At 42.0% G+C, this 13518-nt stretch overlaps 1 pseudogene; it reads right to left on the reverse strand.

The window, feature by feature from the left end:
* Nucleotides 1–10550: 10550 nt before the first annotated feature.
* LOC116105899 lies at nucleotides 10551–11552 on the reverse strand (annotated as a pseudogene).
* Between the last annotated feature and the right edge of the window lie 1966 nt (nucleotides 11553–13518).

The raw sequence follows: 13518 nt of genomic DNA on the forward strand, positions 1-13518 counted from the left end.
TGTCAGGTCGGTCCCCTATCATTTCGGGATTGTGCCAATGCAGCTCACACCGAACGCGTACATGATTGTCATTGCCATGTACATTGCGTGCCATGAGAACAGACTGGGTGAGCTAACCGCGATAGAGCTTCGTTGCTCATATATTCTAAAAAAGAGCAAAGACAAGAATTCTTACTACTTGTCCAGGTGAACTACCATAGAAGCGGGGATACACAGCTACCCGAGTAATGTAGGACCATATGAGATGAAGTTCTTTTTCTTTCGTCACGATGGCATTTGCCGCTTCTAAGAGCCGAGTAGGTTCTTTTTCCTTTCGAATTTATTGACTTGATTTGTCCTTTGTTAACAAGCTATTTATTTTTCTGGCAGGTAACAAAATGACCAGTTTAGAGCTACTCGCGGACCCAGATGGAATCACAACATTTGATTTTCTACCTAAAGCAAATCGCGACGTGAGGCTACTTGTGACAACTGCAAATTTACGAAAATATGGTTTCTTCAATTCAGAAGCGACCCTAGAAACCATACCGAGTAAGCCTCTTGACTTTGTCTTTTTTCCTTCCCCCGAAGGGGTACCACCAGACCAGCTGGAGTGGATCCTAGCAGTCTCTCCGATAGGAGCACATCGATAGCTGGTCCGGCTAGACTTGAGGGCGCTGCTTGCCCTAAGCAGAAAACCACAGCCTAGAGGCCTAAAAAGAAGAGGCAAATTTGGACCGAAGAGTCGGAGTCTGAACCAGAGGGATTGGGCATCCAGCCCAAGAGGTCATAGCCTTACCAAGCAGTTCGCTCGAGAAGGCCAGCTAGGGGCATGATCGATATCTCCATCGCTCCTAGGGGTCAACAGGTAAGACAACAGGAGACCGTAGTTCCTAGGAGGAGGTCGGGAAAAGAGCTGGGGGAGGGGGGGTGGCCTCTACCTGCTACGGACACCGGCACCCTCGTCCTGCAGTCGATAGGATAGCTACCAGACCATCTGCTATTGGTGGTCTTTGCATTGCTCGAATGTGGGCTTTCGAACAGTTTGTGGCCTCCGGTACCATGGACCTGATGACCATGTCCTTTCACCACCTAAGCCAGGTAAACAAGCTGCCCTTGGCGATGAAATTTACTTATGCAATATAAATAACTTTATTCTCTTCGCTATGTAGGCCTTGCTCTCCATTCACTTGTCCCTACAGAAGGTCCAGCTAGGGGTTGCTGAGGGATTGGTGGAGATGAGGGAAGAGAATGCGCGGCTTAAGCAGAGTTAGAGGCCGCGCAAGTAGACAGGGACTCGTCCATTGTTCAAGCAGAGCAACATTTGTCTGAAAGGGATGCTGCACTTCGCGTGGTGGACTTTCAGAAGTCCGAGCTGGAGAAGCGCAACGAGGAGGTGAAGGACCTCCAGAGGACCGTGGCCAGACTAGGGAGGCTGGCGAGAAAGATTAGGTGCTGTAGACGACCTCTGAGCGGGCCATACGAGCAGAGAGGGAAAGGGGTGAGCTGTGGGAGAATACTGGGAAGTAGCAGTCAGTGCTTGAGGCCGAGCTCCACTTTACTCGAGGTTGCGTCACTTTGCTAACTGCAGAGATGCAGCAGTAAGAGGCGGAGATCGAGAATAGGGCTGCAAATGGACGATTCAGTCTATCTTTGCCCTTCTTTCAAGGAATCCTGAGATGGATATGTCCGACCTCCCTGACGAGTACCGAAGCGAGCTTACTTCCATGGCGCAGGCCGAAGCTGAGGAAGCGGCTTGGGGACCTGACCTGACCTGACCTGAAAGAGGAACAGCCTGAGTTTGTTTCGGAGGAGCCCACGTCCGATCAGGCAGCCGGTGACCAGCCTGGGGATGAGGATCAGTGATCCGCTTCTCTTGTTTTCTCCCTTTATGCTTATTTACTTTCCCTTTTCATAAATAAAGATATTACTTTTCACAATCTTTCATGAGGACTTACAATTTCCGTATTCTTTACATATGAGATCGCATTCTAACTGTTTACAATAATATTGGTACAAGTTTATACGAACAGAATTGTATACATGGGAAAATGATTACAAATGAACAGAATTGTACACTTGCTATTACAAAGATTGCAAAAATTAAGATTGACCTTTACAAGGAAATAATTGAGTTCGAAATTACTGATAATATAGTCGGAGATGCTTAGCATTCCAAGCTCGGGGTACTTCGAAACCATTCAGCCTTTTGAGATAGTAAGTCCCCGGTCTTATTAATTTGGTGATGTGGTATGGGCCTTCCCAGTTCGGTCCCAAAACTCCTGCACTTGGTTCTCTAGTACCAAGAAAAACTTCCTTCAAAACAAGGTCGCCGACCTGGAAGTCTCTTCTTCTGACCTTAGAGTCGAAGAACCTTTTCGCGAGTTGCTGATAGGCTACTATTCTTAGTTGAGCCTTGCTGTGATTCTTCAGCTAGATCCAGACTTGTGTGCATAAGCGCTTCATTGTCGGCTTAGTTGTACAGGTCCCTCTGAAATGAACCGGTTCCTACCTCCACAAGGATCATTGTTTCGCAGTCATATGCTAGCAAAAAAGGGGTTTCTGAGGTAAAGGTTCTTGGAGTCATCCTGGTTGCCCATAAGACTTCGAAGAGGTCGTCGGCCCAATTCTCCTTGGCTACGCCAAGTTTGGCCTTAAGAGTGTGCTTGATGGTTTTGTTGACGGCTTCAACTTGGCCATTTTTTTATGGTCTTGCGACTGAGGCAAATTTTTTATGAATACCCAACTCGTCACAAAACTGCTTGAACTCCTTGTTGTCGAACTGTTTACCATTGTTTGAGATGAGAGTAAGAGAAATCCCATAGCGGCACACAATGTTTTTGAAGACGAAGTCTTTGAGCTTTTTGGTCATGATCGTGGCTAATGGTTTTGCTTCGATCCACTTGGTGAAGTAATCCACCGCAACCACGGCATACTTGACTCCCCCTTTACCAACCGGCATGGGACAAATGAGATCGATTCCCCACATAGAGAATGGCCAGGGGCTAGTCATGGTTATCAGTTGGTGGGAAGGAGCTCGCGGTATGTTTGTGAACTGTTAGAACTTGTCACACCTTTTAACAAAGTTACGGGTGTCTTCTTGGATTAGGGGCTAGTAGTAACCTTGATGAACATCTTTGTTAGTGAGAGATCGGGCGGCGGTGTGATTGCCACAGATCCCTTCATGTATCTCCCTCATGATGTAATATGCCTCTTCGCTGGTTACATATCGGAGGAGAGGGGCGCTAAACCCCCGCATGTATAGTTGGTCTCTAATGAGTGTATAATAAGCAGCTCTTGTTCGTAGGGTCCTTGCTTTGAGCTTGTCGTTGGGCAAGGTCCCATCTCAGAGATACTGAATGATAAGGGTCATCCAGGAAGCTATTTCTGCTACATTCACGACATGTTCGATCGGGCTAACACTAGGGGTCTCGATGAATCAAACAGATGAACCGAACAAGAATGCTCTCCGATGTATCTGAATCCAACGACGAGGCTATCCTTGCCAAGGCATCTGCCACATAGTTGTTATCTCTAGGAATCTGTGTGATCGTGAAGTGCTTGAATGGCTCGAGTGTGGCCTTAGCTTTCTTCAGATAGCTGATCATGTTTTCTTCCTTGGCTTGGTACTCCCCCAAAATCTGGTTAATGACCAGCATGGAGTCATTGTGGATGCTGATCACGGTTGAACCAATCGTAGTCCAGTGAACAGAGCTTCATACTCAGCCTCATTATTGGTTGCCTTAAAACTGAAACGGAGAATGCCATGAATGCGAGTCCCTTTGGGACTCAAAATGAGAAGACCTGCCCTGGCTTTCTTTCTGTTTGATGATCCATTGACGTAGAGGCTCCAGGTTAATAGATTTTGGGCAGTTTCCTGAATGACTTCGCTGGGCTGTTGCTCCTACTCATTCGTCGAATGATAATAGAATTCTGATATGAAGTCGGCAATGGCCTGCCCTTTGATTGTTGCTTTTGCTCTGTACTTTAGATCGAACTGAGTTAATTCCATGGCCCATTTAAACAATTTACTCAATGTCTCTAGTTTCTGGAAGACCTGCCTAGGCATAGAAGTAAGGTCACAACTTTTTTGGAAGCGATCAGCAGGGCATAAGCTAATCATTCCATTTTAGATACCGCATCTCGGCATCCAACAGACGCTTGCTTGCATAATACACTGGCTATTTGACCCTGTTCTCCTCCCGAACTAAGGCTGCACTGACCATGAATTGAGAGATAGACAGATACAGGAGGAGGGTTTCTTGTGAGAGAGGTTTGGACAGAAGAGGTGGCTTTCCGAGGTGTTCTTTAATACTCTGGAACACCTATTCGCACTCGAGAGTCCACTCAAACTTCTTGTTGGCCTTTAGTACATTGAAGAACAGCAAGTAGCCATATGTTGCTCTTGATATGAAGCGACAGAATGCCGCTCTTCACCCATTGAGGCTCATAACCTGCTTCTTGTTGGTCGGGCTTTTCATATTGAGGAGAGCTTGGATTTTCTCGGGGTTAATCTCTATTCCCCTCTAGTTAACCATGTATCCCAGGAATTTCCCCGAGCACACTTCAAATGAGCACTTGAGAGGGTTTAGCTTCATTCTGTATTTCCGGAGGATGTCAAAATATCTCAGCGAGATACGCTATGTGATCTGAAGCGACATGCGACTTGACCAGCATATCATCTACATAGACCTTCATCGACTTCCCAATCTGCTCAAAGAATATTTGATTAACCAATCGCTGGTAAGTCGCACCAGCGTTCTTGAGGCCGAAGGGCATAACCTTGTAGCAATACAGTAACAAATGAGGTATGCTCTTCGTCTGATGCGTGCATCGAAATTTGATTGTATCCCGAGTACGCATCCATAAAACTCAGCAGCTTGTGCCCGGAGGTGGCATCTACGAGCTGGTCGATCCTAGGTAGGGGAAATCTATCTTTTGAGCATGCTTTGTTGAGGTTGGTGAAGTCGACATAGGTCCGCCACTTGCCGTTGGGTTTCTTCATTAGAACCGGGTTAGCAACCCAACTCGGATAGAGAGCTTCTCAGATGGATCCATTCCGAAGGAGATTATCTACCTCAAGTTTCAAGGCAGCATATCGCTTCGGATCCATCGCTCTTCTCTTTTGGCAAACTGGCTTGGCTTGGCTTTATTGTTGATGTTCAACGCATGGCAAATAATATTCGAGCTGTTCCTGACCATATCCGCATGTGACCATACGAACATATCGATATTCTCTCTGAGGAAGCTGGTCAGTTCAGTGGCGAGTTAAGGGTTGAGATTGGTCCCAATCCTCAACATTCTGCTCAGCTCACTCTGGTCGACCAACACCTCAGATAGATCCTCAACTGGCCCACTGGAAGAGCCTTCCTGAATACGAGGATCCATATTATCCTCGGCTGGGCAGGCTGTGGTTCGACCCAACTGATCGCCATTGTGTATTTCGGAATGCCGGGCGAGATGCATTTCCCTTTGCATGTCATCTGTACTGCCCTTACATAGCAGTCGCGAGATACGCGCTGAGATCTGCTTACTTTCCCTATCCCCATTGGGTTGGGAAACTTCATCTTGAGATGGTATATCAAAGTGACCGCCTTAAAGTTTCTCAGTAGAGGTCGCCCCAAGATGCCGTTGAAAGCGGACGGGCAATCCAATACTAAGAATTCAGTTACTTTGGTCACCTCGTCAAAGTCACACAGCGTGACTGGAAATGAGATCGTTCCTTTGGGGATCAGGTGGTCCCTATAAAACCGTATAGAGAGATCCAGGCGGGCTTCAGGTCGGCCTCGTCCAAATTGATTCTTTCAAAAGCTATCTGGAATAGGATGTTCACAACACTTCTATTGTCCACCAACATTCTGTGGACATTGAAGTGCCCTATTAGGGGCGTGATCACGAGAGTGTCATTATGGGAATGATACAATCAGACTGCGTCCTTTTCGGAGAAGGTAATTTACTCCTCCTTGCGAACCTTAAGTGGTCGTCGCGTCATGTTCATCACACTGATGGGGTCGTGATGGGCTACGCGATAATATCTTTCCTAGGCACCTTGCGAATTTCCTGCGAGGTGCGACCCTCCGAAGATTACTCCGATGCTGCAGACACCCTTGCAATCACGACGCTTCTTTCTAGGTTCCCCTTGATTTTTCTCCCACACGAGAGTGAAGTCATCTATATACTCTTTGAAATGCCCCTACTTGATGAGGTCTTCGATTGCCTGTTTGAGAGCTCGACACTCATCGGTGTGATGCCTATTATCCCGATGAAAGCAACAGTATTTTTTATTATTTCTAGTTGATAAGGGATTCTTCATGGGCTCAGGCTCTCCGAGCAGGCTGGCTTCTTCTGACTTATCAAAACTGATTCATGTCATGATCGCGACGAAGAACTGGAGCATAAGACTTTTGGGCTCGAACCGTGGTTTCTTTCCTTTTTGTTGATCGTCATTAGCCCATCTACGATCAACTCTCCTACTTTCCCCCCGACTAGGCGCACTACCTGAAGTGCCGAGGTCATGGCGATGGAGCGCCACCATGGAGTTTTCAATATGGAAGTACTTTTCCATAAGTTTATAGAAGCGGGTGAAGGAAACATCATCCTCAACTTGTAGCTCTTTCCACAGGTCGGTCTGTGGGCGAACTCCTGCTATGATGAGAGTCCGAACAGACTCTTCAGGAGTGTGAGCTACCTTATTAAGCTCTTTGTGGAATCGATCGATGTAAGACTGGAAGGATTCATCCCTCTCTTGCCTTATGTTGCTAAGGTAGCTCAAAGGCATTGAGAACTTTTGGTTTGCTTGGAAGTGTCTTAGGAACGTCGTGCTCACCTGAGGCCATGAGCTGATCGATCCCATTAGGGGTGACCTAAACCACTGTTTGGCATGAAAGGTTAGGGTTACTGCCAAACAATGACATTTCGCCAAGTCTGAAACCTGGTGAAACTCTATCAGGTCATTGAATTCATATAAGTGATCCTGCAAATTAGAATTTCAATAGAACGCCCGCATATCGAGCATTTTAAATCTTGATAGGAGAGGAGCGGCTAATACTACAGGAGAAAAAGGAGACGCTGCTGTGACCTGCCCTTGCTTATTTTGCTGAGCTTTTAGCTAATCTAGAGCTCGTTGTATCTCTTCAATCTGAGGTAGCGGAGCTATCTAAGGATTGCTTTCCCCTATGCGAGTTCTACCCTCGCGATTGCGGTTGAAGAAATTCCGAAGGTCGGATTCCTCTTCACCTCGGCCGGCAGTTCTGGCCACTCTTGACATACGCTAGCTAGAGTCGTGTGATGGCGATGAATGGTGTAAGGAATTTTCATGACCTCTGCGGTGGTACAAACCGCCCTGCGGAGTGTGGGAACCTCTTACATGATGACGATTGGGATCGTTATTCTGGCGGTGATGAGAATCACCCCGCTTAGCACTTTTATGGGAGTGCTCATGCGACGTGGCATGGGATGGCTCGGGATGCAACCTTTCACTGGCCTTAACGCCATGGGTATTCTACTCGAGACATGGTCGGTGTTTGCCAGCCCTTTGGAGCCCTTAAGCCAGCTGTTCGCCACTTGCTTACCCTTCCTTCGACACACTGCAGTGCACGCGGCATGGGCTATCACCCTTTTCCATTCATTTGATTTGGGTGGCATGTCCCAATCCAAACGGTCTAACCTTCAGTTGACCATTTGGAAAATATTGTTGAACCTCTCTAGGTAGCTCATGACAGCAGGGTCAAGTTGTGAGCTTGAAGGGATATCCCCCACGACATTTTGTGGGACTAAGACACCTCGAGAGAAGTGTCCTCTTGTACCTAGGGGATCTCCTCAGCACCATGATTGGTTCGCTCAGGTTCAAATTGACGAGCCATTTGCTGTTGTAGGACCAATTAGTCAGAGATTCTCTTGATGAAGGACGAATACTAAATCAGGCCCTCCTTCTAACGCCAAACTGTTGATACTGACTAGGAGAATTAGCTATTACAGAGAGAAGATAGCTAATCAAGAGTAAAAATGAGCGAATCCCACAAACGGGAGAGAAGCTCTCTATTTATAATGGGATACATTGAGGTAATGATTGCTGAATTCGTAAAAAAGGGTCAGGTACCATGCAAATCCTTCTTTGCATCCCGTTGTTCACCTACTTGCATAATTTCCTCGGTTCATGTAGGGGTTAAACATGTGGATAGCCTCCAGCCTCTCGTCAGTCTGGCGCGTACCCACTACACTGGCAGGAACATGAGCTCACGCTAGCATGCGACGTGGCCGCACCTGAACAGCTGTAGGATCTGCCTAGACTCTGACCATTTATGCTGACTGGGCTCTGCGTCAACCTTACTTTTCTAGGCATAACAGTATTAATACATCTGAAGTCATGTTTCTTATTGGGAAGATAGCATTTTGATTAATACATCATTGTAGGACCTACCTGATTAGCATATTTGAAGAATCTTTTTAGGTGATGCTCCCTTCCAACATCTCCACTGCTCTACCAATTGTTGGCCGATCTGATGGATTAGTTTGTATGCACCACAAGCTCACTATTACCATCTTCCTTACACATTCTTTATTTTCTTCATTTGAAATGCCTTGTAGTATGAGCTCTTCATCTACTTCAAGATGTCGGTAAATCCATTGTGGAAAATATATTTCACTGTTATTATGAACTCCAACATTGTTATTTTGTCTTCCTCCAATCATTTCTAACAAGCTATAAACATCTGACTTGTGAGAGACTAATCTAAAGTTTCTAGAAAATACTTCTAGAGCAATATAACCAATTGTCCATCGTACACCTGTCATCGATACAATATTCTCTTTCCTATAACAAATTTTAGCTAGACCAAAATCAGAGATCTCTAGATGAAAATCTTCATCTAGGAGAATATATGAGGCTTTATGTCAAAGTGTAGAATTTGTGTGCTACAAACACGGTGCAAGTACTCTAATCCTCGAGCTATGCCTACTGCAATTTGATACAAATTTTCCCACTGCAATTGATGATCTGCCTTCAATGGATTCTTTTCATCTATGAACTACTTTAGAGATCCATTTGACATAAACTCGTAGATAATGTTGACATGGCAGTCCTACCAATGCTAGCAACCTAATTAATGAAATCTTCTCGTTACCTTTGGATTTAGTTAAGACCTTCATTGTCACATAACGAACATTTGGTAACCTATCTTTAAAAACACATCCATACCCACCTTGTCCTAGTTTATGTTTGAATGAATTGGTCATTTTCTTAATGTCTGAATACCCGCCTTGCCAAAAGGTTGGCATCTGGGGTTGAATTTATTTTCTTCTTGGGACAAGGACAGAACTAAAAGACGAAAGATAATGATGAGAAGAAGGTAAATGCCATGAGACATTGACAATCCTCTATTTGGCAAGTAATTATAGCAGTAGCTCGTGAGCTACATCAAGCATCAATTATTACTACTAAGAAATCTTTCAATTACTTGTTCAGTAGTTTTCTTTTTTTACTTTTTGTTTATATTGTTTCTTCTAAGCATGTTTTTCAAATATTGCTACCTAAAAATTAATTTTTAAATTAATTTCCAAATGCACTGTTGACTTGGAAAATAGAGAAAGGACGACTTGGAGAAACTGAACCAAAAGAGAAAGTTCTGAGTTAGGGTAGTATTTTAAAAGATATGTATAAACTTCATTCTAAAGTAAGAACAGTTAAAAATAAAAAGTGGCACCTCCTCTCCCCCCCTCTTCCCCCCCCCCCCCCCCTTCTACAAATTTGCCAACTCTCTAAATGAAAAGTGACAGGCTGCACGTTTACTTTGGGCTTTTTTTTGTGTCCAAACCCACACATGGGCTGGACAGGCCGACAAGTGATAGGTATGCTGAAACTTCAACATTCAAATAATATTCCATGTGCAAACAGAGCATTAACTCTAGCTGATTTATCTGCACTTAGGAGAATGAGGATTGATTAAGGAGCAGGATATTTAATTTTTGGGGGCCTCTTTCGAAAATCTTAAAACTACTTTCGGTCTGCTACAACCTATTCATGGTTGAAAAATTATATGCTTAAGTCAATCTCAGGGCTTTAATCACTCCAATTCTAGTAGTTCTCTGGCCATTAATCACAGTTTAGGGCAAGTACCTATTCAAGAATTTATAAAACCATGCAAGATAAGTTTATACTCAATGCTTTTAAACTCCCATGTCAATTAAAAAATTGCAGCCACTTAACAATCATTTAGGTAATTAGATATATCTCAATCTGGAGTATCTATTGTATATCTCATTGCTCTGTAGCCCTATATGTTTCAATAAAATAGTAAATAGAAAAGAAATAAGATAAATTTGACATGAATTTAACTGCAGCTTAACTTATGAATAGATTGTTGAAATTGCTAGTTGGGGCAATCATCAAATATCAACAACAAATCTTTCAAGAATAACTTCAATTGACACCTAAATATTCTTATTATATTTGCAAAAATCATCAATGAATAGCCTGAAAAGTATAAATACGGAATCATTTCTGCTTGTGGGAAGATGTGCATTTCGGTATGCTATTGGATTACAATATTGGTCTCACAAATGTGCTGAAGAATCTACCTGAGATTTGGAGAAGATAGAAAAGGCTTCGGTGGGATTTGCAAGGAACCAAGGCTTCCTTCTAACATGTCCACCGCTCTACTCATTGGTGGCCTATCAAAGAGGTTAGTCTGTATGCACCACAAACTAACAATTATCATCTTCCTTGCACATTCTTTATCCTCTTCATTTGAAATGCCTTGTAGCTCAAATTCTTTGTCTACTTCAAGATGTTGGTAAATCCAATGAGGTAAATATATTTCACTAGTGCAATCAACTTCAACATCAGTATTCCTTCTTCCTCCAACCATTTCTAAAACCATCATTCCATAGCTATAAAAATCTAATTTGTAAGAGACTACTCCAAAGCTTCTGTAAAATACTTCTAGAGCAATATAACCAATAGTCCTTTGTGCATCTGTCATCGATACAACACTATCTTTCTTAGGGAAAATTTTTGCAAGACCAAAATCAAAAATCTTTGGACAAAAGTCTTCATCAAATAGAATATTATGTGGCTTTATGTCAAAGTGCAAAATTCAGGTGCTACAACCACAGTGCAAGTACTGTAACCCTCAAGCTATGCCTATTGCAATTTCGTATAATGTTACCCACTTTAATTGATTTGTTTGGGATAGATTATTTTCATGTATGAACTTCTCAAGAGATCCATTGGACATATACTCATAGATGAGAGCTTTTCTATGACCGCCAAAACAAAAACCTAAAAGAGTGACAATGTTGACATAGGAAGTCTTACTAATGCTAGCAACCTCATTGATAAATTCTTGACCATTACCTTTGGACCCAGTAAAGACCTTCATTGCCACACAACGACCATGAAATAGCCTACCTTTATAAACACCTCCATACGCTCCTTGGCCTAGTTTATGCATGAATGAATTGGCAATTATCTTAATATCTTAGAAACTATATCTTTTAAGGGCAAGGGATCCATGGTTCCTTAAAAAGGCCGCAATGTTTTGGTAGTCCTGTGTTTTCTTCTTCCAGAAGATCATGGAATTACGTGCAGATGATTTTTACTAGGAGCAAAAGGCTAGTATTATCAATATACCAGTTCTAGTCGCTAATACAACTACAATTAATTGAAGAAAAGGAATCATCAGAACATGAGGATTGCAAATGGTAGAAGAAAATTTTGTATGGTTAGAAGGGTCATTCATGAAGAAATAGATTTTTAAAGACTCTCATACAAGATAAAATTAATCTAGGAGAAAGGACCTGATATAAATTTTTTATATCTATTTTGTGAAGGTGAAAAGACGAAGATCATATCATCTGAAATTGTGCAGAAAAAAATATTACATAAGCAAACAAAGATGAAAGAAGCATTATAGTAATTTGTTCCAATCTAGACATTAACAAAGACAAGGATAATCTTTTGAAAAGGGACTCTTTAAAGGAACTGATGAACAAATCAAAATAAAAGATCTATTTTGACATGAAATGGATGTATCCATATATCTGGCTTATATTTATGAAATGGTATAACATGGCAAATTCTATACCAAAAAGTGTTTCACCACAGGACTAGATGGATTGGTTCACGTAAAAATGCACGTCGAATACCAAAAGACGTTATTCATGTTCAAGCAAGTTTTAACAACACCATTATGACTATTACAAATGTACGAGAGCAGGAGATTTCTTGGTCCTCTGCCAGGACTTGTGGATTCAGGGGTACAAGAAAAGGGATGCCCTTTGCTGCTCAAACAGCAGTAGGAAATGCTATTTGAGCAGTAACGGATCAAGGTATGCAACAAGCAAAAGTCATGGTAAAAAGTTCAGGTTTCGAAAGAGATGTAGCATTATGAGCTATTTGTAGAAGTTGTATACTTTTAAGTTACATATTATCTGAAACTCTTCAGAAAACAGAGGAATGAAACAGAGAACCAAACTGTTTTTGTAGGTTCTTAGCTGAAGATTAATTCACCACAAGGGTTCAACTTTTACAAGGTTGTCTAGTAGCTTTTATTCTTCATCTCTCAATCAATATTTACACAATTACATAAACAATAACATTGTATTATATTATAAAAGGAGACAGAGAAAAAGAAGGTTATAATTTTGAATTAATGAGTAAAGAATACAAATAAGAACTTGATTAAACAGATACATTACCGAGTCCCAGGCCTAGCTTCAGTTAAATTTTCCATCTTCTCCATCTCGGCCTGCAACAGAAGATACAAGTCAACACATGTGCAGATCTGGAGCTGTTACTTTTCTTGGCTAGATGAGATATGGAATTACAAATATGCTATTGCAATTAATATGCTTTTGTTATTCTGAATTTTAGTGGAAACGAAACTAAATTATCTACTAATTTTCAAAAGTATAATGTAATTATTTATATTATACCTTCTTTTGAACACCGAAGATTTCCCTGGTGGTCAATTTGACACTGGCGTCCTCTCTGAAAATACTTGAGACATTCTCTGGTTACATTCAGTTGAAGACAGAACCAACCAGTATATGTTCAGAAAAATTTAGAGTACACAACTCTAAACTTACTAATGTTGGACCCAAACAAGGAAACAAATTACTTGTATTATACCCACAATAAAAGATACTACAACACTTTTCAAAACCACTCACAATTTGAAGAGAAATATAAACACTCAAAAGAAAGCTCACAACTCACACTCAAGACACCACACTCAAACTAAGAATACAAAAACTTAATTTTTGGAGGATGCCTAACCCAAATGCAAGGAAGGGTATTTATAGTCCTCACCATGCAATCTACACCACATAAATATAAAATTAAGAAATAATTCTAACCACACATTATTATCACATTCTACACACTTCTCTTAAAAAATCTCTTTTCTATATCCTTTTATAATTTTCTAAAAAATATCTTTCTTCCACGTTTGTTGAGAAGCTTCTATTGTTTTGGATTAAGATAAAATGGTTTGGGCTTTTATTTTCTTTGGGCTGAAATCAAAATATTGGTTGGATTCT

This window comes from Pistacia vera, unplaced genomic scaffold, assembly GCF_008641045.1.
Source record: "Pistacia vera cultivar Batoury unplaced genomic scaffold, PisVer_v2 Contig507, whole genome shotgun sequence".
Lineage (NCBI taxonomy): Eukaryota > Viridiplantae > Streptophyta > Magnoliopsida > Sapindales > Anacardiaceae > Pistacia > Pistacia vera.